Below are 26,077 nucleotides of genomic sequence, written 5' to 3'. Positions count from 1 at the left end.
TGTCACCCAGGCTGGAGTACAATGGCATGATCTTGGCTTACTGCAACCTCCACCTCCTAGATTCAAGTGATTCTCCTAACTCAGCCTCCTGAGTAGTTGGGATCACAGGTGTGCACCACCACGTCTGGCTCATTTTTGTATTTTTAGTAGAGACACGGGTTTTACCATATTGGCCAGGGCAGTCTCAAACTCCTGATCTCAACTGATCTGCCCACCTCGGCCTCCCAAAGTGCAGGGATTACAGGCATGAGCCACCGTGCCCAGCCAACAGGTCCTTTATCTTCTAGTATGCTTCCAATTATTTACTGTGTATCTACAAAGGCTGTAAAAAGAAAAGTATATAAATCATGAAGTTCATGAAACCTAACTGGGCTAACATCTACTTGACCAAATTTCTTCTAAAAAAGCAACTGTCAAACCTAGAGAAGAATCTGAATCTTCTAAGCTTAATGCCATTTACATTAGTTGTATTTCTTATTCACAGGGGAGAACTAGCTTTATTATCTGTGCACCATAAAGAATGAGTATTTAATCACTAAGTTTTAACAGTTATATAATAATCCAACAAAATAAAACAAAACCGTACTTCACAGTATCAAAATGCACTTAATAGATATTTAATGTTTCAGGAACACACAGTGTCTTCTATCATTTAGATCATTTTGGTGATTTAAAATAATGAGCTAGGCTGGGCACACTACACACTGTCTAACAAAACTGATTTATCTCCTACGGAACATCCTGAAAACATGGGATGCTCTGAAAGTACAAACAGCTACCCTTGGAGTTTTTCTTTTTCCAAAAATTATTTCTCTTAATTCCAGTCCCAGATCTTTACTACCAACCCTTATTCCAGCTATGGTAGAAGGAGTGAATACTTGTTGAGTTTACAAAAGGTGCTAGAAATGGTCAGTTACACCCTAAACGCCTTTTCCATCATAAGCGCACAGTTTCATGCAATCATCTTGGCTTGAGTGTGGTCATTCAGTGAAACAAATGATGCAGGTCATGTTTTAGCTGTGAAGAGAAAGGCAATAATGCACACTTCATACTTTCAGTCATTTGTAGGTCTCCAATGCTCTGGGGACACCGCTTCATCAGTCTCCCTTGTTCCCCATTTTCTGGCAAAGACCCACTTTGAGTCTCTTTCATGAGAAATTACTTGACGTCTCCAGGGCCACACATAGAAGCACCCGCAAAAGAAAATGTCACCCAAATCCATTGCCTAGGGGCTTTCACAGAGACGTGGCCATGGAAGAAGCCTCTAGGACTGCCAATGTCACTTGACTGGCCATTTTAGACTTCATCTAGGCAAGGCCACCTTGCACAGGGACTTTAAGATACAATCCTCAGGATTTCTATGTTCTTTGGATCCAACTCAGAAAATGGTAGAAGTAGTCATTTAGTGCCAATTCAGCTTGGCATAAAGAGAGGAGAGCAATTAAAAAGAAGAGCACAAGGTGGGCTGTATTTCTTTTCAATGCTGGGTGCATGGATAAATTACCAGTGCCCAGTAAGAAGGCTCTCATTACACTGGACGGCTTTTAGGCCAGACCTGTCAATAGGAAAAGGAGCCAAGAGGGACTGCCATGGTGCTTCCCTTCCTTCTGCCTCCCTTGACCTCTGATTCCTCCCAAACATCTACTCATGTCTCCAACTCTGCATGCCAGTGCTGATCAACAACCAGAACATTAACCCAATTCACAAGAAAAGCCGATACCATCAGATGCTCTGAGATCACCTAACATCCTGGCCTGACAGTGCCCACATTCTGCCTGGACTATCCATTAATTCATTTGTTATTCTCCATGGGATTCTATCTGTACCAGAAAGACCATGTGGTCCATGATCCTTATTAAGTGACACTCCCATGATACACTTAGTAAGTGATGTTCTCCTCCTGGAGGCCTGCCCAGATGAGGGAAATGGAAAATCCTCTTTGAGCAAGGTGACTGCCAACTCCCTTCTGACCCTCTGCAGGCCACCCTCTTCCACTGCCACTCCCTCGCTTGCCTTTAAGGAAGTGCCAGCCAGCACGTTGCTAGGACAACTGGCGTCACTGCAGAGGCACAGAAATAGATCACCAGTGGAGCTGGGAACCTGGATTGTAAACTCCGATGACAGCGATGAGATACCAATTGGCAGCCAATCTGTCCCCTACAGCGAGTGGCAGAGTAACACTACCCAGTGGGCAGCTCTCACCTTGACACACTACCCTTTCATCTACATTTGTTGATGTGGTGGTGGCTCAGAATGGGCAAGGAACTAGCTTTAGATGGAGCCTGGACGACTCAGTTTTGAATTATGTGAGCCCGTAGCTATGCAGTAGCCACCTGACATTTGCACCTTTAATTTGTTAGTTTCCTGAAAATCAGGGAGGAAGGGCGTTCACAAGCAGAAGTATGAGGGCCAGAAACAGGTAGAGCCATTGCGGTTGCCAAAGAGAAGGAAAAAACAATGTGTCTGGACAAGCAATAGCTTTCTCCTTTCTGAACAAAAGCATTCTACTCTTCTACCTCCTTTTAGAGATCAAAGAAGAAAAAGGCAAAGGAAACCGGAACACTAGGGCTTGCCATGGTAGAAGAAGAGAATAACATTTGTGCCCAGTTCTCTTTGTTCTGCAGGGCGAGTTTTACAATGCTTATAACGGGTAGCAACTCGTACGAGCCCCAGGCATTAAGACTGCCATCAAAGTCTTGGATTTTAGCCCTGGAGAAATTACATATTTTTTTTCAATTCTATGCAAGCCACAAAGGCTTGAGAAGAAGAAAGGAAAACGAAATGAAGAGCAACCTAATGGAAACTTTAGAAAATCATTTTATCAAGAGCATTTCCATTTCTAGATGCACAAAGGAAGGCTGGGGAGGATGGCTGATGTGCAAACTGAAACAGGGAACTGAGAGCCCAGGGCCTGTGCAGGGGCCCAGCAGTGAATTCTGCCAGCACTACAGGCATGTCACCTCCCGGTGCCAGGCACTCAAGACCAGGAGACGATCACAAGATGCTGTTTATAAAGGTAATGAGAAAGAAGTGGAATTTAGAAGTAAGAGAAGATGGTTAAGAGTCCAAAGAGCATGATGACAAGAACCTGCCTGAGTTTTGGAAATAAAAGATTGTGACCGAGGATCACCATTTGTCTTCCATTTCTGTTTCCATCTAGGGAGACTCTCCTTAAGTAAGTTGTTTCAGGAATATAAGCACAGAAAGACAAAAAATTATTTTGAAAACTTAATTTCTCTAACATAGGTTTCAAACAGCTAATTTGCTATCACACCTAAAAGTCATTTTCTACTTGTCAAAAATGACTTTTTCTGAAACATGTAATGTATTTGTTTAGGTGTCTGCAAAAGGTTAATATAATCCTCAGGATTTACAGAAGATGGATTAATTCTTTTAGTCTACAATTCTACTTAGCAATAATTTATTACATAGCTACCACTGGAAATTTAACATGAATTTCTGTTGGAAACATGGTTAAATATTTTTATGGTATGATTCTTTTACAAAGGTAAAAAATTTAGATAATTTAAAAAATGAAGTTATCTTTCTATTTGTCTCTTTATATTGGTCCTAAGGAGCGATTTATGTGTTGTTAAGAACCGATAGATTTTGTTGGGTTCTATGACTAAACAATGTCAACTGGTTCTTATTTGTGTCTCATCTTTCCTTAAGAAAGCAAAGAACAACAACAATCTTTTGGAGGAATAGTGAAAATAATCAGAGTACTATGGCAATGGCAGACTTTAAGATAAATGACATACATCAGTAATATTACAACACAAATGACAATCAGATTGACCTGTGAGGTGCCCACACTGTGGGAATTATTTGGTCTCTATCTGGAAGGATTTTCAGTGGCTTGGTAGTTCCCTTCTGGATGGTATCACTATTCACTCATCCCTGCCCTTCTTTCTTGTGGATTCTTGAACATTGAGCACTTCAAATTTATATCACCAAAAAAAAATATATCTTTCATTTTAGATGTCTTTTACTGTCCAAACTTCAGTTGGAAACACTACCCTTACTAACGTTAGGAAGCACCATTCTTCACATGTCCCAAGTTCTAGCTTCAAGTTTTACATATAAAGATCTAAAATGGGCTGGGCACCATGGTGGCTTACACCTGTAATCCCAGCACTTTGGGAGGCCAAGGCACACAGATCACTTGAGCTCAAGAATTTGAGACCAGCCTGGCCAACATGGTGAGACCCCGTCTCTGTGAAAAATACAAAAATTAGCCGGCACCATAGTGCAAGCAGGTAATCCCAACTACTTGGGAGGCTGAGGCAGGAGAATTGCTTGAAACTAGGAAGCAGAGGGTGCGGTGAGCTAAAATCGTGCCACTGCCCTCCAGCCTAGGCGACAAAGCCAGAGTCTTGGTCTGGAAAAAAAAAAAGATTTAAAATGATCCTGAAGAAAATGGTGGTGGCCTGGTGGCCATGTGCTACAAATCCTCAAGTCTTTGTTAGTGTCTGGCTCTGAGGTCTCACGTGCCCAGACACTGAAGTAGTTACCCAAAGACTATTCCTAGTCTCTTCTCAAAGCCGCCTTTGCCTTCTTGAAATACATACATATATTGGGTTGAAATTCTACTTCTACTTGATGGCTCAGTTTAGATGTCTTTCCTGATATTCCAGCACTGAGGACGCTTACCCATTGTCCTTTCGGTATGCCTGACTCTGCTACCAAGTACATCTTCCTATAGCGCCCTCTTAGAGTCTCAAAGGGTGGTAAATACAGATTTACTCAGCACTGGATTCCTGACAGACTTGAGCACATCTTGGCACACAACAGTCTTTTCGTAAATATGGTACTGAGTGAACTCTAATCTTACAGAAGACACAAGGCTGGGCACAGTGGCGCACGCCTATAATCCCAGCACTTTGGGAGGCCAAGGCAGGTGGACTGCCTGAGGTCAGGAGCTTGAGACCAGCCTGGCCAAAATGGTGAAACCCAGTCTCTACTTAAAATACAAAAAGGAAAAAAAAATTAGCTGGGCGTGGTGGCGCATGCCTGTAATCCCAGCTACTCAGGAGGCTGTGGCAGGAGAATCGCTTGAACCTGGGAAGCAGAGGTTGCGGTGAGTCAATATCCTGCCATTGCACTCTAGCCTGGGCAACAAGAGTGAAACTCTCCCACGCAAACACACACACAAAAGAGGACACAAAAGCATTTTACCTCAGCACTATTTAGTTAGAAAGCAGCCTGACCAGGCTGTTGGTGTCTTTTTTTGCCCCCATAGAACACAAATGTTGTAAAAGTTCCATGAACTTTTTCTCCTTCCACAACATCTGGGTGTTCCGAACATTTTCCTCCTCCTCTCCAAGATGCTGAGGGGAAGGGCTGAGCACTGGAGGAAGAAGGTGCTGAGGGCAAGGGTGTGTCTGGGGTGGGCTACACTTTGTCAGCTGCCTCAGGAGGTAGTTCTGACACCAATTCTTAGAAGCAGTGGCGCCTGCAAAGACCCTGCCAAAGGTGCCAATCCCAAATAACACACCAGGGGCAATGGCTAGGAACTAGCGAAGCTGTCAATCAGAAGCTATTTGAGGAAGTCTGAAGAAGAGAGAGAAACGGGCGAAAGAGAAAACTCTAGAAGACTTGAAGCCATACCCAGTGCACTTGCATGAAGGAGCTCAGTCAGACCCTCTCTGCCTTTACAATCTGCAGGTCAATTTGCAGGGCCATTACAAACAAGGACTTAAGAAAAAGGAGATTGTTCTCCCTGACTTGTCCAACAGTGGAATCTCCCCTTCTCTCCTGACGCTCTTATCCACTTCAGATTTTTTTTATGATAGCGCTGAAGAATTTGGTATCACAGATGGCAAATCTAAAAGGTACAAATTGACAGACACATAGGGAAATTCCTAGCTTACTCTTATTAGAATGTGTACGTGCAATTCTCTTACTCTGGAGATTCAGAGCAAGAGAAATTCAGCTCCCATTCTTTAAGACTTACACAGAGAGCATAAAGCTGTTTGCACAGGCACGGAGGTGTTTATTTTAGTCTCTCCATTTCGTCCCAGGAATAATGTAATTCCTGCACTCAGAGCCGTTATTCTGAAAGGGGAGTCCATAAACACACAGAATTCCAGAAACCTTTATTACTGCTGTCCTCAAAAGCTAAATAGCACAACGCCTCCCTAAGAAAGCCTTTGTGAACTTCCCATCACACATCACAGAGCTATTAAATGGGTTGAATTTGAGCAGCACGCTATTGTTTCATTGTAAGGTGTGCACTGGAATGAAGCGCTATTCAGTCAGTCCCATTTTAGGGAGACACAGCACTTCGGGCCTGGCCAACTTTGAAATGAAACATGAACATAAGCAGGGATGAAATGATGTGATGGGAAGAGGCAAAACCACCACGGCTCGCAGAAAGCTGGGGCAGGATGCCCACAACAAGTGATAAAGCAAACCACTCACGTGGAAGAAGACAGGAAACACAGACAGCACAGAATTTAAAAAAAAAAAAAAAGTATTAGAAAATCCCCAAACTCTACTGATAGGTCTAGAAAAATTTTTTTTTTTAAATACACAAAGTGTTCCCTCTCCACATTTCTTTATACACATCAAATACCAACTTCTAAGGAAAAGAAAATCGTCTCACCCTTAAACTGCTATCAGATTCAAGCATTCCCATCAGAACAGCATGTGTGTTTCTTTCCCTAATGGCTCAGGCCCACACATGAGAAGCCCAGGGACACCCTTATTCTATCCTTAGACATTCACTCAATGAATATTTACTGAGTGCCCATCATGGAACAAGCAGTGTTTTAGGTGTTATTCATTCACCAGGGAAGGAGAATAAGATACTGTCCCTCCTTTTGCAGTGCTTACAGACTAGTTGAGGAGATTGATGATTAACAAATAAATACATAATATGTAAGGTGCTTAGAAAAAAAACATAGCAGGCTAGAGGACGGAGAGGGATGGGGTGGAGGTCAGGAAAGGTTGCTTTGAAAAGGTAACTCAAGGAAGCAGAGAAGCTTAGGAATGACATACGGATCACTGTCTCCTTGCTTAGACTCTAAACAATATTTGAGCACAGAGGTGGTTCATTTTAGAAAACTCAAGTTCAAAAATGGCTCCTGTTTATTTTCAAAAGAACCAGTGAATGTGTACCCTAAATTTAAACAGCTAAAGTTACAGTCTAAGGAAGGTCTCAAAGAAATACCTTTGAATTATCATGTGGTGCCCAGGACAGTCCTGTGGAAACAGGTTCATGGTGGTAAAAGATGTAATAATTCTAAGACTGTGTTCAATGTTTTAAACACAGTTGGAAATGAGGTAGTGTCAAATCATTGATTTTTAGGAGCCAAAGGTAAAATAAAGGTTCAATCGGCCTCATCTAAGGCTGATACTTTATGCAACATGAGACACTTAGAGCGAGAACCACCCCTGGAGTCATCTAACTCAATTTTCTCCCGTCGCCCATCATCAAATGAGTCCTCAGGGTGGAGAGGGCCCAAGGTTATACGATTAACAATAGCACTGTGCATCAAATCCAGGTTTGCTGACTCTGAGCTCAGCCTCAGCATCACTCTCTTCTTGCACAAGATACCCCACCTTAGAGCCAGTCCGAAACACCCTCAGGGGCAAAGGCCATCTGCTGGCAAGCAGTGGCAGATTTGAGAGGCAGTTAATCAGACATGCAGAGGAGTGAAAGCTGGGAGCAGGGAGTTTGGGGTGCAGTCTGCAGGGACTGCTGAGCATGGGAACCACTACTTTTTCAATGGCTGCTGTGATTATCACTCACATAGTTATACACCCACTCCCAGATCCTGTCTATGTGCAAACACACATTCTTTGGAAATTACCTTCCTTCTCTACTGCGATAGCTCTCCATGGCAGAGGCTTTGGGGCACACAGGACACCAGAACCAGGCAAGATAGAAAATCAGTGTCGTAAACATGTGCCCAGGTAATGAAAGGTTACTAATAACACAATTTTCTAAGAAAACTAGGAACCCCCACTGCCCTTACCAAGCAAACGCGGTTTTCAAAGAAAGTACTTAGCATGCAAAGAGTTCACTAGAATTTGGTATTTTCTTCCTCTCTCGACACACTCCATCTACAGAAGGATTTTAAAACTACTTCAAGTCTGCCATGTGGCATCTTAAAGCGTATACTTTAGAAGTTCTTTGAAAACCTCACTTAATCTTTGAGGTCTGACAGGGTGTCACATGAACAGTTCAAAGCAACGGTAAAAACAACAACAAAAAAACCCAACCAGATTTGAAACAAAAGCTATCTTGATTATGGTAACTGCACGAGTCATTTAAATAGAGCCTGAAACCTAAAGCAATTTTACATATGACATTTGTTTCCTAGGATGAAAACGCTGAAAAAAATGCCACCAGAAGTGCATTCTAACAGTTACCTGATTGGGAAAATGATTTCTAGTAAAATACACCGTAACTGGAGTACCCAAATCTAACATGGCCCACAATTATTCCTTGACAGTGATAGAAACTTCTACAATAAGGTTTTTTCTTTTTTAAATAATAGTGCCTTCACCATGCTCTGTCCCTTATGGGGACGCCAAACTGAAATACTGACTGCTTCATAAAAAGGTAGTCTGTGCTGGGGATGGTGGCTCATGCCTATAATCCCAGCATTTTAGGAGGCAGAGGCGGGAGCATCTCTTGAGCTCAGGAGTTCAAGAACAGCCTGGACAGCATGGTGAAACTCTGTCTCTACCAAAAATGCAAATAATTAGCCAGGCATAGTGGTGTGCACCTGCGGTTCCAGCTACTCTGAGGGCTGACGTGGGAGGGTTACTTGAGCCCGGGAGGCAGAGGTTGCAGTGAACCGAGATCACACCATTGTACTCCAGCCTGGGTGACAGAGTGAGACACTCTCTCAACTAAAAAAAATAAAATAAAAATAAGGTAATATGGAGCAAAACACAGACTTGCAAAATATCACTGTATGGGGGCTCGTGACTCGCCCAAGGCACTTGATCTCAACAGTAGGAAAAGGATTCAGGTCAGCTGATTCCAGGTTGACTGATTTTGACTAGACTCAGCATGTACAGAATGGAAACACACTGAAACTTCATTGTCTCTTGTTGTCTGCTTTCAATGAAGCACTGGGAATATCTGAATTTAATAAGCTCATAGTAATATTACTGATTATTTAACCCTAAGAAGAAGACATAGATACATATGCATATTTTAACAAAAATGTTTAGAAATCCATGAAACAAAAAAAAAATTAGGAAATTTTTTTTCCACATCAATACTTTTCTCCCTGATACATGGTGCACTTTGCACTTTTCAAATCTTTTACGCAATGGCAAAAAAAAAAAAAAGGGTAATAAATGCTCAAAAAAGTTTTCTGGCTGAATTAACAAGAAGCTGGAAATGTAAAAAATATATATATATATATACACACACACACACACACACAAATAATATACATATATGCAACAGAAATATTCATATGTATTTATATATACATGCAAACAACAACAAAAACCTAAAAGCAATTGTCTCATTACTTCCTAAAATTTGAAGATAGTATCTTCTCATTCTCAGAGGTGCTCACAAGCCACCCTGGGCTTCAGGTGACTCTATTCTTTCCTGGTCAAAGCCACCCTGGGCTTCAGGTGACTCTATTCTTTCCTGGTCAAACTCAGCTGACTCTGTTTTGTGAACCAGTTCAGCAACAAGGTAAACTCTCCAGAAAGCAGCAGGGCTGAGCACCCTTGCATTATTTCATAATGGAAGGGCTTCCAGAAGTCACATTTTGTCATCTCTTCCATTACCTGATACTAAAACTTGTCATGCAAGGCAGCCCTCAGCTGACGTGTGGGAACAAACTTTACTCCTCTCAAAATCCCAAGCCAGTAACCCAATCAAAACCAGTAAATCAGCTCATTGTGAATAAGAGAAGCACCAAACACAACTTATGCTTATAACTTGCATACCTCAAGATTTTAAAGACCAGAGAGAAAAATGCCATTTTCATCAACTGCGCATAAAGAAGACTAATTGCTGGATGGAAATTCTGATTGCTAAATCTTAGCCTGGAGAATTTTACCCACTGCTCACCAACCTAAAAGAATTGCCATAGCCCAGTTTAAAAGGCTGCTCTAAATCGGATACAATTTGATTGTACCAGTAGAAAAGATGTCCCTACAGTGAAAGAATCACTGTATTCCATCTTTTTATTCCAGAGGGAGATAGTCTGCAGCACGCCATAGAAGCTGAAAGGCAAGTTCTAGCAAATACAAACAGGACCTCTTCCTTCAAAAAAAGAAATTCACTAGCCGATCACCTAGAGCTCAGGCTAATACCCCTTCAACACCTGGCTCAGTTACATCAAGTGATTCATGAATCCTGACAAGGCAAGCCACTGCAGATACTGTTTTTGGTTGTTAACTTACAACATTCACTGTGTACTGTTCACAGGTAGCCTCAGCCTATACTTCACCATGGAGACTTCCCACAGGCGCTGGAGGGCTCCTCAGGGCCCTTGGGCTCAGGCGTGTTCTTTCTTCCTTTCACAGCAAAGTGAGAAATACCTGGCATGGAAACAGAACAGAAGAAAAAGAAAAAGGTAAACACATCGTCAAATCACTTCTTATCTCAACAAATACAGTCTCACCACCAATTAGACGAATTGATAGTTCACCGAAGACCATTTTCTTAAAAAAGAGGTTCAATATGTCTGCTCTTTCCCCAAAAAGAACACAGCATGGTACAGCCAGCCTCTCCTCACCCCGAAATTGAAGCCATTTCTGAGACTTCAGACACGATCTTAGCTGACACGCAAGCCTGCAAAAGCCTCAACACAGGCCACTTGGCTTTTATGCAGAAGGAGGCAAGGACGAGCATGTTTTGCCATTCTCATACCTCACTAGGTTATGGAGAAGATCAAGAGGATCATTCCTGCAAAGCACACACAGTTCCCCAGAAGAAAGCCACTATGTAAACGCAAGGCATTATTGGTGGTCATAAGCCTGTTCTGAGCTCTGGGGCACTGGCGAGGCACCAACAATCAACTATCCCTGGAGCATCCAAATATCTGCATGCCCTACTGTGCTGAGGTTCAGGAGAGAAAAGGAACAGAAACGAAGGCGTCTCGCATCTCCAGGAAAAAGAAAGTGAAGGTGTCAAGCAGGAGGCTGAGACAGTGGAAGGTGGGCAGGAGGGCACATGCAGGAGCGTGGTTATTTGGTACACGGCTCCCTCAGATTGCTGGTTTGCAGCGTTTCGTGCACTGAATGTTTGCGACGCTGTGAAATTTTCCACTTGGCTGTCTGCCATGCCCACCCACCGAAGACAACACTTACACCCACATAAGTGGCATACTGGGACCTTGCTGGAAAAGGACTGGATAACTGTTGTTTATTGGCTGTTGCTTTTAATGAAAAGACTTATTCATATCCTGATCATTAATATTTTCCACACCTGGACTTCTTGATTCAGCACCCCCCGCCCCCACAACCCCGGCCCTTTTTAAGGCTGACCAAGGAACCGCTTCTCCCGGAACAATGCTATCAACTTATTTTGCCCGGTGTACTTTTGAGAAGCACACTTGAGGCACAGGAACTTCTATTAGTGGCTTTGGGGATGATGAGAAACAGAATTCAGGTGTTACACTAGAATCTCGTGTGCTTCCCAAATACACCATCCTCACAGGCAAGTCACGTTTTTCCTTTCAAAGTCACGAGCATGCACGGAAAAAGCAGAGTTGTAGTATTAGCACTGTGGGTGTCATTCATAGCATTTCTGAGGAAGAAAAAGAGTGGTCCCTTATCTCAAAAAAGGCAAGAATGAGTAACAAATCTTAGATTTAAAATTGGTAAAACACTGACAAGCAGGCCTCAAAATAACAAAAAAAAAAAAAAAAAAAATGGAGAGACAAAATTAGGACAGAAGAAAGGAGGTGTCTGCTACTCATATAATTAACCATCACTTTCATAATGAATATAGTTTACCAAGTGCTTTCTCATTAATTAAATCATTCGCTTGATACAATTTTACTTGGTATTTGCTACATCCACCAGGCTCTGTGTTCAGCTGGGGAATACGTGGAAAACAAAGTAGCCAAGGACCCTGCCCCCAAGGAGCTCACTGCCTCAAGACTGACAGACATTAAAGAATTACATGAGTTTAGTAGCTGCATAAAATTTGGAAACTATATAGGCAATAAGAAGGAAAAATGAACATTGTGATTTGAAGTCACTCACTTGGAAGGAGGGTTTCAGGAAGGCTTGTCTTAACAAAACTAACATTCAAACAGGGAAGTTGAAGTTGAGTAGAAGTTAGCCAGGCATCAGGTTTCCAGGTAGAGGAAACAGTCTGTGCATTATATGAACTAATCTAGTGATGTACAACTGTTTTCTGTTATTTCACTTTTTTTATTTCACCATTTAAACTGAATCTCCTTGAAAAAGAAGTGAGTGACACAACTGTTCTCCATACCTCGAAATAAGAGATGATTCATCTTCTGACTGCTAGGCCATCAGAGCAACACACACCTTCTCTGTGATTAATTGCTGTGAGAGGAACACACCTGATGCAGGTATTATTCTTGATGTGATGGCAAATGACCTCGCTCTCTAATGCACCCCAAGTCACTCCATCGTCACAGTGAAATAAAAGGAAGCTCTCTGTTGACATCTGCATGCCACAGCTGAAGTTAAGAAAACCCTCCCCCAAAAAGGACTGAAAGCAGATCACGTTTTCTTAAGTACCTTGAATCAGGTACCAAATTTCTGGCTTCCCCTTGATGATTACGGTATTTTTATTTCTCTCTTGGGCTTAAATAACTCTTATGTCCACCTTTAACAGTGTCTGTCAACCTTCCCTCTTGGTTCTTGGTTCAGTGATCTGCTTGTTTACCCACATGAGCCGCAAGCAAGGTACAAAGAAATTAAAAGCAATGGAAATGTCATGTTCATCTGAAGTGTTTTCTTCTTCTCTACCTTCCCAGATCTGGCTCAACTTAATTCTTCCACTAAAGAAAATCAGTAGTTTGCGTTCTTCATCCTACAACGTTAAAGCATCACCCAACAGGCTCATTCATGTTCTCTCCATAAATGAAGTAAGCCTGAAAGCCTGTCTGAAACGAATATACCAAACTTCTATTTGAGTCTCTTTCCATTTAAAATGCCTGAGCTAAAATGTAATTTATCCTACAAGCTTCTCATACAAACAAAAATATTAACAATATTCCACATTCAATGTCTCAGAATATAAACTTCCCTTTGACCTGGCAATTGTGACACACTCAGAAAGAAGAGAGAAAACATGGAAAAGCACTTACTGAAGCCAAGCTGCCCAATATCTTGCCATTGAACCTGGGAAATTATATCAGGCTGTCAGTTTCATCCTCTGCCTAGAGAAGAAAATGACACAATGCCAATTTCTCCTTTCCTGACTGCCCACAGCACTTACAGTCTCTAGCACACATTCTGACCCAAGGTCCTTTTCAGTTCAGCACTTTGTTATACTGTCTTTTTATACTCCACTGGATTTATTTAAGTCTTGAAGGCTCAAACAGTTTCTAAGCTCCTTGATGAAAGAAACCTTGCCATGCCCTTCTTTTGCAACCTCCTAATGGCGTCTAGTGGAAGAGACTGGATTTAAATTAAATGATCCATATCCAAAACCTGTTCTAGGACTTAACCCTTACTCCAAAAGAATCACCAGTCTACAGCTACACTTTAAGCCCATTTCACCTTTCTGTGTCCTCCAGGGACTTGAAACTCTGATGATGCCCATCATCATCATGTGTCAGCCCTCCACAAACTTGAAAAAAATTAAATTACAACTTAGCCTTTCTGTTCCGTTCTTCCAATCCATTACACTTTTAGTCATTAGTGGATTTTGAACAGTTGTCATCGCCTTTCAAGATCTACAAACTCTCCCACTTCTTGGTCACCAGCAGCCTACATCCTTAGTTCTCACAGCTTCTCAAAGCCACTATTAAGGAAACACTCGTGCCTCTGAGGCAGTGATACTCAAACTCGATGGAGCAATCAGAAACGGCTGGAGAACTCCACGTGCAGTGGCTCACGCCTGTAATCCCAGCATTTTGGGAAGCTGAGGTGGGAAGGGGGCTTGAGCTCAGGAGCTCGAGCCTGCAGTGAGCTATGATCACAAACTGCACCCCAGCCTGGGTGAAAGAACAAGACTCTGACTCAGAAAAAAGAAAAGAAAGGAAAATAAATGGCTAGAGGGTCTTGTTAAATCAGAGTTTGCTGGGACCCACCTGTAGAAATTCTGAGTCAGTAGGCTGGGGGTGGGGTCAGAGAATTGTATTTCTGACAAGTTCCCAGGTGATGCTGATACTGCTGATCAGGGACCACACATTTAACCACTTCTCTAAGGTTAAATATTACTGTCAATTACAGGGCCAGAGAGATGCTGAGGATCTTTTGCGTATATTTAATGACCATATGACAGCTACATTGAAAGCAATGACACCTGTCTATTTCAAAGAGGTGACAAGCAAAAAAAGAAAAAAAAAAAAAACCTCAAAACCCCAAAACCAAAAAAACTTCACACAGTGTATTACCCAGGTTATGACACTGTATGTAGTCTCTCTACCTGGGCTCTGAATCCGTTCTCCTCCTACTGGCTCCAGATCTTGCTGGGGTCAGTTCTGCCCCTGATTTCCCTTCCGTCTTTTTTCTCTCTATTGGAAAACTTCTCATACTCCAAGCATATTCAGTCACTGCTATTCATAAAAGACCTTCTCCGTACCCTAACATGATCCCAAATGGCTGTCACCGCTCTCCTGTTCACCAACAAACCGTTGTACTATCCATTCAATGCCAGCATTTCACCAACTACTTAAAACGTAAAGCTTGATTTCTACGACTTTTCTCTCCGTTAGTGACTTTCCTTCTCCTCCAAAGGTCAGGAATGGTTTCCCACCTTCTAAATGCAGTGACCTGTGCTGAGGCCTCCTCCTGACCTATCAACATCTGTCTAATACAGCTCACCAGTAATAGCTGCTTCCATTTTCTTTTCCTTTTGTCTAGTACACTAGCACTTTTGCCTCATCAGTGTCTTTCTGGAATGACCCCTCCCCCTTGGCTCTTATCTGGGCTGGGATGGCTTCACACATTGGCCCAGAGGTGGATATATGACCCAGGTCTGGGCAATCACAATAAAGCATCCTTCCAGCCTCAGTGACTGGCCTTGGGGGTAGGCATGTCCCCAAGGCAAGCCAATCAAAGGCCTCTCCCAGACCAGCTGGAACTAAGAGGAGCAACATACTCTTTCCTAGTGGGACCAAGGGAACATGATGCTACCAAGAGCTAGTTTCTTTAATTACCTCTTGAAGAAAGGCCCCTGGAGAAGGAAGCTTCCCAGAAGAGAGCAAAGCGACAAGACAGAAAATCTGAGTCCTGATGACAGTAAAGTCTCTTGGATTCAGCCATGCCAAAAGTTAAACTGATCCCTGGATTTTTTTTTTTTTTGAGACAGAGTCTCGCTCTGTCACTCAGGCTGGAATGCAGTGGCACAATCAGTCTCACCGCAACCTCCGCCTCCTGGGTTCAAGCAATTCTCCTGCCTCAGCCTCCTGAGTAGCTGGCATTAAAGGCACGCACCACCACACCTGGCTAATTTTTGTATTTTTAGTAGAGATGGGGTTTCGCCATGTTGGCCAGGCTGGATCTTGAACTCCTGGCCTCAAGCGATCCACTTGCCTCGGCCTTCCAAAGTGCTGGGATTACTGGATTGAGCCACGGCACCCAGCCTAATCCCTGGAATTGTTAGTTATATTATGACAGACCAAATTCTAATGTAGCCCCCAAGACTGCCATGCCTCCTGGCAGTCAATGGGACAGTAATCTAGGTTCTGCTGTTGCGATGGGATTTTGCAAGTAGAAGTGAGGTCCAAAATCAACTGACCTTAAAATAGAGAGATTATCGTGGTGAGCCTGATCTAATTAACAGAACCCTAAAAGGGATGGGGCTCTACCAGGCATGAGATTCAAAGTGAGAGAGGACATGTTGATGGGGGAATCAAGTCACGTGGCAAGGAACTGAAGGCAGATGCCAGGACCTCAGAGTGGCCCCCAGCTCACGGCTAGCAATGGAACAGGGCCCTTGATCCTAAGAGCACAAGAAACTAAATACAAACAACCACATGAGCTTGAAAAAGGCCATGAGCTCCAGACGAGAAGGCAGTCCTGTCGACACCTCAATTTCAGTCTCATGAAACCCTGAACAGATAATTCAACTAAGCCACGCCTGGACTTCGGACCTCTAGAAACTGTGAGATAATAAATAGGTGTTATTTAAGTCACTATATTTGTAATTTGTCATATAGCATTAGAAAACCAATCCACATATGATACAATGAATTTTTTTTTTGCTTGAATCACTTTGTCTATTGCAACCCAAATAAAAAAATGTTCTTGATTTCTCTGAGATGGCACTTTCTTGGGTTCCTTCTACCACTCCTCATAGCCCCTCCAGTTTTCTGCTCTTCCTGTCCTTTCTAACCCTAGGGGACAGATTTCCTAAGGCTATCTGCTCAGTTGTCTTCACTTTCTATAATTTCCTTCTACTGATTATTGCTCTTAAATCTGTATCCCGGTCCCTGGTATCTCCCCCAACAAGTTCCTGGATATATGCAGTGGAAATAAATTATAGCTGTTTCAAAACTTTCCAGGCCCTTGCTCCAAACCCAGCTCCTCCTCTTCTTTCTGATGGATGATGACAGCATTATCATCTTCTCTTTCTCCCACAACCCATCAGTTGTCAAGTCCTACCAATTCTGCACCCTTTCTGTCTTCACTACTCCATGCTAGTCCAGACTCAATTCCCCTCACAGCAGCCTGCTCACTGGCCTCTCTAAACCATCTGAGTCATCCTCGTTGGACTGAACTTCCTAAAGGAGAGATTACATAACACAGCTTCCCCATGCCATCCATACCTTCATTGGCTCCTACGTACTGAAAATCTTCGAAATTCTTTATTTGATGTTTAAGATCTTCACAATCTGGCCGCAGCATGCTTTTCCAAGTTCATTTCTACTTCTCCCCTCGTGTACACTGAAGCAGCTAGTGAGCTTCTCACTTCCTCTCTGAGAGCCTGTATTTCCACTCCACGTGTCCACATTTAAGCCAGACCCCCCGAGAGCAGCTCAGATCCTACTTTTTCTGTGACTTTCTTTCGTCCCCTTATTCTACAACTTGCCCAATCAGAAGGTTTTTCTGTTTTGTTTTTGCATGTGAACACCTATGGTTTTTAAACTCCTTTTCCTCAGGTTACTAATCATTTTATTCCTTATCCTAAAATAGGTGTCATCTCCCCGAGTGGAATGTGATAACCTCTATAAAGGTAGGATTTTTCTCTGTCTTCTTTTTGTAAGCTTCATGGTGCTCTTGTGAACGGCAACTCATTGATCATTATTTGTTAGCTGATTGAGAACAAGGCATTACACTTATACTCGAGTCTCTGTCCTCCATGTGTATCAAATGGAAGAATACCCTTTTGGGTGACTTGGAGAAAAACCATCACCTAAGCCTCTAAAGGAAACTGCCCAGTCCATCAATGACATGTTCCGCAAGGGCCTCTTTTTCCAACTCAGAACTAAAGCTAACTCTTTGTATTTTCTTTCTGAGGAAGAAAGAGAAGCTGCCAGGGCTGTTGGCAATTGCAGAGTTTAGAAATGCTTCCTCTGAAGGAGCACACTCAGCCCGGCAGGGTGCACAGCCCTGTCTCCACCCTGCCCACTAAGGAGCTTCAGTGACAGGCAAGCTGGGCCAAAAATGTCCTTTCTCAGGGAGAGGCATCTCCAGTGCAGGGCTGGACTGGGTCCAGTGAGACCTCAAGAAAAGCTGGAGGGAGGTTCCTGTGGGAGGCAGGCCAAAACTCAAGGTATTCTGAAGAATATGATTTATTCACAACACATGTGTTCCTCGTTCCGTCAACATTTGATCACTTATATGAGTTAGCCATTACAAAATTTCTTACAAACTGGCAGTCCTTGGGTGCCTAGCATGCACTTAGAATATTCTCTGTGTATATTAACTGGTTTGTGTTCAAGGAATAGAATCCAAAATTAGTATCTGCCGAAAGAACACATTATCACAGAGATAAATAAGCTGGAAAAATGTCTATGCTCAAACGTTTTTCAAAAAATTATAGTTTATGTTGATCCATGTGTTTCTTATCATTAGCATAGCTTATCACATAAAGGTAAGGATTTATTCATACAGAGACTCTGCAGGTGTCTGCATTTGCATATAGGTTACATCTCCTTATTGACATAGTGCAAAGTTTGCTATGCAATATAATTATACATCAGAGAAAAGTACGTCTGCATATCAAGAATAAAATGAAAATAAAATATAAGTTGAACATATAGATGAGAAATAGCCAATCTGTGCTGAGCAGCTGTAGAATGACGTCTCAGGAAATTAGTATTTTAAAGACAAGATGTCAGGTGCTCCTACTGACAATTTATTCCTGGCCTTATTTGTTCAACACGCAGGTCCTGCAGGGATTGCTGAAGTACAACAGAAAGAACAGTGGCCCAGAAGACGGAGGGATGTCGGTCTAGAAGCCCAGAGACTGCACAGCCCCTGAGTTACACATCCCCTTTCTGGTTGCCGTGAGTCATCACACACCTTCTGCCCGGAGGAGAGTTTTATTTGTGCCTGCTGAAAAGATCAGTGTTTAGGTGTTGCAGAAGTGCTTGGTGAAAATGGGGAAGGTGGGGACACAGACTGTGCCTCATGCTTTGATAATTTCTGAAGCATGTATAAATCATGAGCAGCTAAGGTCTGCAAGATGCTAATGTGTAGTCCTGTCCTCTGATTTTCATTCTCTTTTAATTCCTGCTCTATTTGCCCCTTTTTAATAACACAATTAGTAAAAATGCTAAAAAAGAAATAGCTGAATATTTTCCTCTGATTCTCTTTTTGCTATAATATTGGGAGTTATATGATAGTACCTTCAGCTATTTTATTTGGCCTGACTTCACAAAGCACCAAACAGGGAGTGAAGATAAAATGAAGAGACAGATCTCCCAACCTCTGTCCTTTTGAACAGACACAAGTAACAGAATTCACCAAAAGTATTAAAAACACAACCTTGGAAGCATCCTATCAAAACCACAACTTCCTTTCCATGAAATATCACCGTGCAAAATTGCATAGCTACCACCAGGACATAAAATCATGCTTTAAAAAATTAGTATGGCAGCTCACACCTGTAATCCCAGCACTTTAGGAGGCCAAGGCGGGTGGATCATCTGAGTTCAAGAGTTCTAGACCAGCCTGGCCAACATGGTGAAACCCCGTCTCTCCTACAAATATAAAAATTAGCCAGGTACGGTAGCAGGCGAATGTAATCCCAGCTACTCAGGAAGCTGAGGCAAGAGAATCATTTGAACCCAGGAAGCGGAGGTGGCAGTGAGCCAAGATCGCACCACTGTGGTCCAGTGAGACTCTGTCTCAAAAAAAAGAAATTAGTATTGGTTTATTAGTAAAAGCCATTCAAAGCTCAAAAAAATAACAGAATTATTTTCCAGAATTCCAAATCAGTGCCAGATTTACCTACCTAACTTCTGCATAATGTTTGCTCCCACAGGAATTTCCATAAAAATACTACGTCAACTGCACTTGTTTTACTGTTGGTCTACTTGTTTTATTAAATTAAAGGCCAACAGATATGACAACACCATAGTTTCAAGTCTTTTTTAAATACTATTCTAAGTAACTGTCTTTCTTGTTTAAATATTACAATTTTCTGACGCAATCGGAACAAAAGTATTGCAAGACAAAGGTGCTATTGAAAATTTATCTTTTTTTGCAGGAGGCTTCATAAAAGCATTTTAGCTTAAAACTGGGATGTCAATGTTCTCAACTGTGAATACCACGTAACAGAAATGCCATTTGGCATTATGGCTAGGGATTACCTGTTGAAACACCAAAGACAGGTACACTTTGATGTGGCTAACAGAGGGCCAGGTAAGTAACAAGAAATACAATTATTCTTTCTCTCTATGAAAGTGGTGTTGAAGATTTTATACCATATTTGGAGCACAGATCCATCATGTGGAGGGATGGGGAAGAGAGAGGGGTGCTGAGTGTGACCACATGCCCACGAGCCTGTTTGAGCCTGCTACAAGTCACATTACACCACGAAGGACCCTGTAATTCACTTGCTGCAACATTTCAAGTGCAAATAAAGGAAAATACCAACTACTATTTTGTGAGTAAAGGATTCTGGCAAGATGCAGATGTGCTTTGTCTTCAGAGTCCTGAAACTCAGTTAAAATACCTGATGATCATGTTTCATTAAAAACCCCAAGGAGGTAGGGCGTGGGGGCTCACGCCTGTAATCCTAACACTTTGAGAGGCCGAGGCAGGTAGATCATGAGGTCAGGAGTTCGAGACCAGCATGACCACATGGTGAAACCCCGTCTCTACTAAAAATATAAAAATTAGCAGGGTATGGTGGTGTGCACCTGTAATTCCAGCTACTCAGGAGGCTGAGGCAGGAGAATCGCTTGAATCTGGGAGGCGGAGGTTGCAGTGAGCTGAGATCGCACCACTGCACTCCAGCCTGGGCAACAGAGCGAGACTCTGTCTAAAGAAAAAAAAAAAAGGAATTTCTTTATACCATGAACATTCTACATGTTTCCCACCTCTTTTTAAAACTAAATATTTAAAACTCTTTAGAATTAGCAACATCTGTGTGTCACCTGGCTCTAAAACACATTCTCAGCGAATGACATATCCCCATTTCTATTAGGAGAAAGAATAACAGGATTTCTCTCCTCCTCCTTCATCTTGCAGACTTAGGGGTTTATCCTAGTATCATGGCTCAGGGGATTCTCACACTTACAACTCCTAACATATCAAAAAAGGAGAAAATCTCTCTTCACTCCTTAATTGTTTTGTCGAATAAGCTCTCAAAAGTTCATTTTTGTTACCTTTTTCAGGCAAAATAAGAGGCCTTTTACAAAAATTCTATTGCTAAAACAATGGAATTCTCCCAGGAATGAGTTCGTTATGGAAATGAAGTGACAGCTTCTTTTATCTAGCCAGGCAGAAAGTCTGCATTTATAAAAGGCATTCAGGGCACTCAAGTGTTGTGTGTGGGAGGACAGAAAATGCTATTTTTAATTCAGATTGCAGCATTCCTCCCATCCAGGTCTTTCAGTATAATCATAATCATAATAAGACTGATCTAAAAAGAAAAAAAAAAAAGATTCCCATTCCTGCTGACCCCAGCAGAAAAAAGAGAGAAAAAAAGAAAGACAATTAAGAAAATGATTAATACAGCTTCCTTCCACTTTTAAACCATTCTGTGGGCTTGGAGATCCACCTTCAAGGCAATCAGAGCAGATCATCCATTATCCAGAATTAAAAGCACTTAAACTCTGCTAGTATCTGCATCACCTCTTCTCACAGAAATTTACATTTTTGTTCCTGTGACTTTCACTCTCCTGAGTTTGCAGGAATCACCTGTGCCTACTGGGAAACGCTGTGCAAGTTCCTCCATCTGTTTCCAAGACTTAACATTCCTTGGTGACAACGCAATGGACCGGTCTGGTGGCAGGGCCATGCTGGGAACTTTCTAATGTCAATTACTGGAATGCCCTTCTAATAAGGAAGAGCATTGACCTGAGTTTCTGTTTGAGTTAACACAGACCTTTCCAGGTCAGGTGTAGAATCTGGAGTGATGAATTGAAGTGCTCGTAAGGAAACGAAGACCAGTGTAGATGTCTCTTTGCAGAAGTTGGACATTCAACAAAAAAACAGTATAAGATGAAAATGGAATCACAAAGAGTAAAATGACTGGCTTACAACTATATGTTTGGGAGGCTGAGGCGGGCAGATCACCTGAGGTCGGGAGTTCGAGACCAGTGTGACCAACATGTGAAACCCCATCTCTACCAAAAACACAAAATTAGTCAGGTGTGTTGGCACATGCCTGTAGTCCCAGCTACTCAGGAGGCTGAGGCACGAGAATCGCTTGAGCTCCAGAGGCAGAGGTTTCAGAGAGCTGAGATCACGCCACTGCACTCCAGCTTGGGCTACAGAGTGAGACTCCATGACAAAAAAAAAAAAAAATAGACCACATATGTAGGATTAGAGAACAGATGGGGTCAAAGGGGTATTTTTTAATGAAGGTACAATTCACATAACACAAAATTCACCATTTTAAACTGTTTTTAAAGTGTGTAAGTCAGTGGCTTTTACTCCATCCACATGTTAAACAACCATCATAACTATCTAATTCCAGAAGATTGTCATCATCCCCTTACCCATTAAACAGTCACTCCCTGTCCCCCACTCATCTGAGGTCCTGGCAAGGACTAATCTACTTTCTGTCTCTAAGGAGTTGCCTATTCTGGATGTTGTGCATAAACTGAATCATACAATATGTGGCCTTTTGTGTCTGGCTTCTTTCTCTTGGCATGATGTTTTCAAGGCTCATTCATATTGCAACATGTACCAGTACTTCATTCTTGTTTTGGTTCAATAATACTCTATTGTAGGCTATATATCACATTTTGTTATTTATTCATCAGTTGATGGACATTTGGGATGATTCCATATTTGGGCTACTATGAATCATGTTGCTGTACACATTCATGTACATGATTTTGTCTGAATACCTGTTTGCAAATCTCTTGAGTGTATACCTAAGAGCGGAACTGCTGAGTCACGTGGTAATTCTGTATTTAGCTATTTGAAGACCTGCCAAATTGTTTTCTATAGTGACTGCACCACACTACATTCCCACCAGCCAGATATGAAAACTCCAATTTTTTCCACATCCTTACCAACACTTGTTATTTTCCTTTTCAAAACAAATTATGGCCATCATAGTGGGTGAACATAATAAAGTCATATCTCATTGTGGTTTTGATTTGCATTCCCCTAAACACTAATGATGTTGGCTATCTTTTCATAAATGTATTGGCTATTTATATATCTTCTTTGGAGAAATCTCTATTCAATGGTTTTGCTCATTTTTAAACTGGATTGTCTTTTTATTTTTTGAGTTCTAAGAGTTCTTCACATATTCTAGAAACTAGACCCTTATGAGATAGTGATTTGAAAATATTTTCTCCCATTCTATGTGCTGTCTTTTGTCTTTCTTGATAGTGCCCTTTGGTTCACAAAAGTTTTGATGTTGGTGAAGTCCAACGTATCTATTTTATTTTTCATTTGTTGTTTGTGCTTTTGGTGTCATATCTAAGAATCCATTGCCAAATCCATGGTCATGAAGATGTACTCCTGTTTTTATTTAAAAGTTTTATAGTTTCGGTTCCTACATTTAGGTTATTGATTGATTTGAGTTAATTTTTGTATATGGTGTGAGGTAAGGGTTCAACTTCTTTCTTTGGCATGTGTCCCATGTGACTTTTTCCATTGTCTCATTACCATTTGTTGAAAAGAGGTAAGAGAGATTTTGAGTACAAAGTGATTTTAGTCTTTTCTCTTGGAAAAATAAAACTTTAAAAAATATATTATTTTACAAATTAATTTTCTGGCTTTTGGTTACACTATGACTGTATTAGGCCAGTATTCAACTGTTTTTCCTCATCCCATATTTTGAAGATGCAGCAAGTTTTCAAGAATGACGACCTACAAGAGCCATGATGCTGAGCTTTCAGGGAAGCCAACCACCTCTTGGGGTGGTGCTTTTGCAAGGACTGATTTCCAAAAACAACAAGTAGTTGAAATTGCTGAGTTTTCTGTTCTTTGAGTTACATTTTCTTCTGTTTGTGCCCCTCTAGTAAATAACCCCTGTCTTCAGATATCCATAGACCTCTGTTCTCTTTCCCCCAACATCCACCTATTACGATTGGTTCTTTGGAGAGAACTTAATAAACTAATTTATACAAAATCGTGTATAACCAAGAGAAATAATACACTTTCAGCATGATACCTAAGTCTGTGTTTACTTTAAGGAAAAAGAATACAGTGTAGGTTGTAGTATTCTGGGTATCATCAATTTAGCCAATGCAAGGAGTGAAGACTTTTAAATCCCCCTAAAGCATCGGTACTCCAACTTGGCTACACATTGTGATCACCTGGGGAGCTTTAGAAAATACTGGTGCCTGGGTTCCACCCACAGAGATCCTTACTTAACTGGTCTGGGGTACAGCTCAGGCAACAGAATTTTGGAAAGCTCCCCAGGTGATTCTACTATGCATTCTACTAAGGTGGAGAGTCATTGCCCTGAAGTCAGTCATCAGAGGTTGCTACCTACTCCTCTCACACTCAAAGGTGGCTCGTCTCCTCACCTTGCACCACTTGCAGGCAATTAGGGATGTACATTTACATGTTTTTAAAAGTCTTATACTTTCCGATTAAAAATAACAAACCTTGAATTTCTTGTATCGGTTACCATTCACTCTCCTCAACAACCCTGTGAATGTAGGTTTATTATTCCCATATGACAGATGAGGAAATAAACTGAGAGATTAATTGACCAACAGCCCTAGATCACAGAACGTGTAAGTGGCAGAAAATTGATTTTAATGCAATTCTTTCAACCCCAAAGTCTGTATCATTTATGCTCTCCCAGTAATTTCAAAAGGGCCAACCACCATGAGTGTGGGCATATAATTTAGTCGCATCTTCCATCTGGCATCCATATTGTGAAATGGGACTAGGGGATATCTACTCACTGAAGAGAATAGCGGGCACCACCTCCATTGGTTACTATTCACCTTTCTTTCCTTATATTGTATGCATGTAGGTGTGTGAGTGTATGGAAGTGTATGGAAAGTGGACCTGAAGGGTATATCTGAATTGAGAAAAATATGGCTCAACTATAAGAACATACCTGGGTAGGGTTTTAAGAGATAGCACAGGTATAGTCATTCTTTCCAAGATGTGGTAAGACTGGTGACAGGTCATGAAATAACTTAAATATGATTAAAAAAAAAAAACACTGAGGAAGCCACCACTTCATTCATTTATGGATTCATCTAATGCCTATATATAGATTACAAAGCTCAATCAGTAGCAAGTGACAACATTGATGAATATCAGGCAAAAATCTCCAATACTTAAATATTCAGGTTCTTATGGTAGAGAAGACACAATTTCCACATAATATGATCTTGTCTGTCAATGCATGGGGCACATTAACAAGCCTTGACACAATAGAACAAATCAAGATTAGTAAAATGTACTGTTAATAGTGGTAGAAATTGGGAAGTGAGTTTCATGTCACTTTTTTCTCTTATTTCACACTTGTACACTCAAACCAATGTATAGGTTTGTAGATGTGCATGAGTGTGCACATACGCATGCATGCGCACATGCACACATACACTCACACACACAAGGCTTGAATGAAGAATCTATTTCAGTTCTGTCATTCTTCACGGGCCTAACAACTTACTTTCCCTTAAAACAAAGAAAGAAGTGTTGTCATGTTATTATTCTGCTTCCATTATTATGACATAAAGAAACTAGAAGAATTTTTTATTTTTTAAATTTTCTTAAATTTTATGTTAAGTTCTGGGATACATGTGCAGAACATGCAGGTTTGTTACATAGGTATGCATGTGTCATGGTGGTTTGCTGTACTCATTGACCCATCATCTAGGTTTTAAGCCCTGCATGCATTAGGTATTTTTCCTAATGCTCTCCTTCCCCTTGCCCCTCAACCCCTGACAGGCCCTGGTGTGTGATGTTCACCTTCCTGTGCCCATGTGTTCTCAATGTTCAACTCCCACTCATGAGTTAAGAACATGGAGTGTTTGGATTTCTGTTCCTGTGTTAGTCTGCTGAGGATGATGGCTTCCAGCTTCATCCATATCCCTGTAAAGGACATTCATTCTTTTATTATGGCTGCATAGTACTCTATGGTGTATATGTGCCACATTTCCTTTGTCCAGTCTATCATTGATGGGCATTTGGGCTGGTTCCCAGTTTCTGCTGTTGTAAATAGTGCATACGTGTGCATACGTGTGCATATATCTTTACAGTAGAATGAGTTATAATCCTTTGGATATATACCCAGTAATGGGATTGCTGGGTCAAATGGAATTTCTATTTCTAGATCTTTGAGGAATCACCACACTGTCTTCCACAATGGTTGAACTAATTTATACTCCCA

The 26,077-nt window shown here is 41.6% G+C and overlaps 1 protein-coding gene across 9 annotated transcripts in view; it reads right to left on the bottom strand.

The window, feature by feature from the left end:
• Window positions 1-26,077, bottom strand: part of ATXN1 (ataxin 1) — a 455,843-nt gene that overhangs the window by 163,541 nt on the left and 266,225 nt on the right. For 7 of the 9 annotated variants that reach the window (XM_032247759.1, XM_032247765.1, XM_032247757.1 and 4 more), the window contains one exon: window positions 10,390-10,527. The gene's annotated coding sequence lies outside the window, so the exon portion shown is untranslated. Of the gene's footprint in view, window positions 1-10,389; window positions 10,528-10,858; window positions 11,432-16,907; window positions 19,214-26,077 lie in introns of those variants that run through there. The other 2 variants (XM_032247763.1, XM_032247764.1) reach the window with 2 other exon arrangements.

This window comes from Sapajus apella, unplaced genomic scaffold (assembly GCF_009761245.1).
Source record: "Sapajus apella isolate SASKATOON/1434 unplaced genomic scaffold, GSC_monkey_1.0 scaffold63, whole genome shotgun sequence".
Classification (NCBI taxonomy): domain Eukaryota; kingdom Metazoa; phylum Chordata; class Mammalia; order Primates; family Cebidae; genus Sapajus; species Sapajus apella.
This window is presented reverse-complemented; position numbering and strand designations above follow the sequence as displayed.